The following is a 6,090-nucleotide window of genomic DNA, read 5'->3' on the forward strand; positions in this document are numbered from 1 at the left end:
ATCATTCTCCTAATGATGTGATCCCGTTATCAATGACATCCAATGTCCATAGTCAGGAAACCATGACTATCTGTTTATCAACGAGCTAGTCAACTAGAGGCTCACTAGGGACATGTTGTGGTCTATGTATTCACACATGTATTACGATTTCCGGATAACACAATTATAGCATGAACATTAGACAATTATCATGAACAAGGAAATATAATAATAACCATTTTATTATTGCCTCTAGGGCATATTTCCAACAGTCTCCCACTTGCACTAGAGTCAATAATCTAGTTACATTGTAATGAATCGAACACCCATAGAGTTCTGGTGTTGATCATGTTTTGCTCTAGGGAGAGGTTTAGTCAACGGACCTGCTACATTCAGATCCGTATGTACTTTACAAATATCTATGTCTCCATTTTGAACATTTTCACGAATGGAGTTGAAGCGACGCTTGATATGCCTGGTCTTCCTGTGAAACCTGGGCTCCTTGGCAAGGGCAATATATAGCTCCAGTGTTGTCACAGAAGAGAGTCATCGGGCCCGACGCATTGGGAATAACTCATAGGTCGGTAATGAACTCCTTCACCCAGATTGCTTCTTGTGCCGCCTCTGAGGCCGCCATGTATTCCGCTTCACATGTAGATCCCGCCACAACGCTTTGCTTGCAACTGCACCAGCTTACTGCCCCACCATTCAAAATATACACGTATCCGGTTTGTGACTTAGAGTCATCCAGATCTGTGTCGAAGCTAGCATCGACGTAACCCTTTACGACGAGCTCTTCGTCACCTCCATAAACGAGAAACATATCCTTAGTCCTCTTCAGGTACTTCAGGATATTCTTGACCGCTGTCCGGTGTTCCATGCCGGGATTACTTTGGTACCTTCCTACCAAACTTACGGCAAGGTTTACATCAGGTCTGGTACACAGCATGGCATACATAATAGACCCTATGGCCGAGGCATAGGGGACGACACTCATCTTTTCTCTATCTTCTGCCGTGGTCGGGCATTGAGCCGTGCTCAATTGCACACCTTGCAATACAGGCAAGAACCCCTTCTTGGACTGATCCATATTGAACTTCTTCAATATCTTGTCAAGGTACGTACTTTGTGAAAGACCAATGAGGCGTCTTGATCTATCTCTATAGATCTTGATGCCTAATATATAAGCAACTTCTCCCAGGTCCTTCATTGAAAAACACTTGTTCAAGTAGGCCCTTATGCTTCCCAAGAATTCTATATCATTTCCCATCAACAGTATGTCATCCACATATAATATGAGAAATGCTACAGAGCTCCCACTCACTTTCTTGTAAACACAGGCTTCTCCATAAGTCTGTGTAAACCCAAATGCTTTGATCATCTCATCAAATCGAATGTTCCAACTCCGAGATGCTTGCACCAGCCCATAGATGGAGCGCTGGAGCTTGCATACCTTGTTAGCATTCTTAGGATCGACAAAACCTTCCGGCTGCATCATATACAATTCTTCCTTAAGAAAGCCGTTAAGGAATGCCGTTTTGACGTCCATTTGCCATATCTCATAATCATAGTATGCGGCAATTGCTAACATGATTCGGACAGACTTCAGCTTCGCTACGGGTGAGAAAGTCTCATCGTAGTCAACCCCTTGAACTTGTCGATAACCCTTAGCGACAAGTCGAGCTTTATAGATGGTAACATTACCATCTGCGTCCGTCTTCTTCTTAAAGATCCATTTGTTTTCTATCGCTCGCCGATCATCGGGCAAGTCTGTCAAAGTCCACACTTTGTTTTCATACATGGATCCTATCTCGGATTGCATGGCTTCAAGCCATTTGTTGGAATCTGAGCCCGCCATTGCTTCTTCATAGTTCGAAGGTTCACCGTTGTCTAACAACATGATTTCCAGGACAGGGTTGCCATACCACTCTGGTGTGGAACGTGTCCTCATGGACCTACGAAGTTCAGTAGTAACTTGATCCGAAGTACCTTGATCATCATCATTAGCTTCCTCTCTAGTCAGTGCAGGCACCACAGGAACATCTTCCTGAGCTGAGCTACTTACCGGTTCAAGAGGTAGTACTTCATCAAGTTCCACTTTCCTCCCACTTACTTCTTTCGAGAGAAACTCTTTCTCCAGAAAGGACCCGTTCTTGGCAACAAAGATCTTGCCTTCGGATCTGAGGTAGAAGGTATACCCAATGGTTTCCTTAGGGTATCCTATGAAGACGCATTTTTCCGACTTGGGTTCGAGCTTTTCAGGTTGAAGTTTCTTGACATAAGCATCGCATCCCCAAACATTTAGAAACGACAGCTTAGGTTTCTTCCCAAACCATAATTCATACGGTGTCGTCTCAACGGATTTCGACGGAGCCCTATTTAAAGTGAATGCGGCAGTCTCTAAAGCATAGCCCCAAAATGAGAGCGGTAGATCGATAAGAGACATCATAGATCGCACCATATCCAATAGAGTGCGATTACGACGTTCGGACACACCATTTCGCTGAGGTGTTCCAGGCGGCGTGAGTTGTGAAACTATTCCACATTTTCTTAAGTGTGTGCCAAATTCGTGACTCAAATATTCCCCTCCACGATCTGATCGTAAGAACTTTATTTTCCTGTCACGTTGATTCTCAACCTCACTCTGAAATTCCTTGAACTTTTCAAAGATCTCAGACTTGTGTTTCATTAGGTAGACATACCCATATCTACTCAAGTCATCAGTGAGAATGAGAACATAATGATAGCCACCGCGAGCCTCAACACTCATTGGACCGCACACATCAGAATGTATGATTTCCAATAAGTTGGTTGCTCGCTCCATTGTTCCGGAGAACGGAGTCTTGGTCATCTTACCCATGAGGCATGGTTCGCACGTGTCAAATGATTCGTAATCAAGAGACTCCAAAAGTCCATCTGCATGGAGCTTCTTCATGCGTTTGACACCAATGTGACCAAGACGGCAGTGCCACAAGTATGTGGGACTATCATTATCAACCTTACATCTTTTGGTATTCACACTATGAATATGTGTAACACTACGTTCGAGATTCATTAAGAATAAACCATTAACCAGTGGGGCATGACTATAAAACATATCTCTCATATAAATAGAACAACCATTATTCTCGGATTTAAATGAGTAGCCATCTCGAATTAAACGAGATCCTGATACAATGTTCATGCTCAAAGCTGGCACTAAATAACAATTATTGAGGTTTAAAACTAATCCCATAGGTAAATGTAGAGGTAGCGTGCCGACGGCGATCACATCGACCTTGGAACCATTCCCGACGCGCATCGTCACCTCGTCCTTTGCCAGTTTCCGTTTATTCCGCAGCTCCTGCTTTGAGTTACAAATATGAGCAACCGCACCGGTATCAAATACCCAGGAGCTACTACGAGTGCTGGTAAGGTACACATCAATAACATGTATATCACATATACCTTTGGTGTTGCCGGCCTTCTTGTCCGCCAAGTACTTGGGACAGTTCCGCTTTCAGTGCCACTTCCCTTGCAATAAAAGCACTCAGTCTCAGGCTTGGGTCCATTCTTTGGCTTCTTCCCGGCAACTGGCTTACCGGGTGCGGCAACTCCCTTGCCGTTCTTCTTGAAGTTCTTCTTACCCTTGCCTTTCTTGAACTTAGTGGTTTTATTCACCATCAACACTTGATGTTCCTTTTTGATCTCCACCTCCGCTGATTTCAGCATTGAATATACCACAGGAATGGTCTTTTCCATCCCCTGCATATTAAAGTTCATCACAAAGCTCTTGTAGCTCGGTGGAAGCGACTGAAGGATTCTGTCAATGACCGCGTCATCCGGGAGATTAACTCCCAGCTGAGTCAAGCGGTTGTGTAACCCAGACATTTTGAGTATGTGCTCACTGACAGAACTATTTTCCTCCATCTTACAACTGAAGAACTTGTCGGAGACTTCATATCTCTCGACCCGGGCATGAGCTTGGAAAAACATTTTCAGCTCTTCGAACATCTCATATGCTCCGTGTTGCTCAAAACGCTTTTGGAGCCCCGGTTCTAAGCTGTAAAGCATGCCGCACTGAACGAGGGAGTAATCATCAGCACGCTGCTGCCAAGCGTTCATAACGTCTTGGTTCTCTGGGATGGGTGCGTCACCTAGCGGTGCTTCTAGGACATAATCTTTCTTGGCAGCTATGAGGATGATCCTCAGGTTCCGGACCCAGTCCGTATAGTTGCTGCCATCATCTTTCAGCTTGGTTTTCTCTAGGAACGCGTTGAAGTTGAGAGCAACATTAGCGTGGGCCATTTGATCTACAAGACATATTGTAAAGATTTTAGACTAAGTTCATGATAATTAAGTTCATCTAATCAAATTATTCAAAGAACTCCCACTCAGATAGCCATCCCTCTAGTCATCTAAGTGAAACATGATCCGAGTCAACTAGGCCGTGTCCAATCATCATGTGAGACGGACTAGTCAACATCGGTGAACATCTTCATGTTGATCGTATCTTCTATACGACTCATGCTCGACCTTTCGGTCTTCCGTGTTCCGAGGCCATGTCTGTACATGCTAGGCTCGTCAAGTCAACCTAAGTGTATTGCGTGTGCAAATCTGGCTTACACCCGTTGTATTCGAATGTTAGAATCTATCACACCCGATCATCACGTGGTGCTTCGAAACAACGAACCTTCGCAACGGTGCACAGTTAGGGGGAACACTTTCTTGAAATTATTGCGAGCGGTCATCTTATTTAAGCTACCGTCGTTCTAAGCAAATAAGATGTAAAACATGAAAAACATCACATGCAATCAAATAGTGACATGATATGGCCAGTATCATATTGCTCCTTTGATCTCCATCTTCGGGGCGCCATGATCATCTTCGTCACCGGCATGACACCATGATCTCCATCATCATGATCTCCATCATCGTATCTTCATGAAGTTATCACGCCAACGATTACTTCTACTTCTATGGCTAACGTGTTTAGCAATAAAGTAAAGTAATTTACATGGCGTTATTCAATGACACGCATGTCATACAAAAAATAAAGACAACTCCTATGGCTCCTGCCGGTTGTCATACTCATCGACATGCAAGTCGTGATTCCTATTACAAGAACATGATCAATCTCATACATCACATATATTTCATTCATCACATCCTTTTGGCCATATCACATCACAAGGCATATGCTGCAAAAACAAGTTAGACGTCCTCTAATTGTTGTTGCATGTTTTACGTGGTTTCTATAGGTTTCTAGCAAGAACGTTTCTTACCTACGTAAAACCACAACGTGATATGCCAATTTCTATTTACCCTTCATAAGGACCCTTTTCATCGAATCCGATCCGACTAAAGTGGGAGAGACAGACACCCGCTAGCCACCTTATGCAACTAGTGCATGTCAGTCGGTGGAACCTGTCTCACGTAAGCGTACGTGTAAGGTCGGTCCGGGCCGCTTCATCCCACGATGCCGCCGAAACAAGATAAGACTAGTAGTGGCAAGAAAATTGACAACATCTACGCCCACAACAAGTTTGTGTTCTACTCGTGCATAGAAACTACGCATAGACCTGGCTCATGATGCCACTGTTGGAGATTGTTGCAGAAATTAAAAAATTCCTACGCATCACCAAGAACAATCTATGGAGTCTTCTAGCAACGAGAGGGAAAAGAGTGCATCTACATACCCTTGTAGATCGCGAGCGGAAGCGTTCAAGTGAACGGGGTTGATGGAGTCGTACTCGTCGTGATCCAAATCACCGATGACCGAGCGCCGAACGGACGGCACCTCCGCGTTCAACACACGTACGGTTGGGGAAGACGTCTCCTCCTTCTTGATCCAGCAAGGGGAGGGAGAGGTTGATGGAGATCCAGCAGCACGACGACGTGGTGGTGGAAGCAGCGGGGATCTCGGCAGGGCTTCGCCAAGCTCAGCGAGAGGGAGAGGTGTCACAGGAGGGAGAGGGAGGCGCCAGGGGCTTAGGTGCGGCTGCCCTCCCTCCCCCCTCTTTATATAGGGCCCCTGGGAGGGGCGCCGGCCCTAGGAGATCCAATCTCCAAGGGGGGCGGCGGCCAAGGGGGTGGCTTGCCCCCCAAGCCAAGTGGGGCGCCCCCACCCCT

The sequence above is a fragment of the Aegilops tauschii genome, chromosome 1, assembly GCF_002575655.3.
Source record: "Aegilops tauschii subsp. strangulata cultivar AL8/78 chromosome 1, Aet v6.0, whole genome shotgun sequence".
Classification (NCBI taxonomy): Eukaryota; Viridiplantae; Streptophyta; class Magnoliopsida; order Poales; family Poaceae; genus Aegilops; species Aegilops tauschii.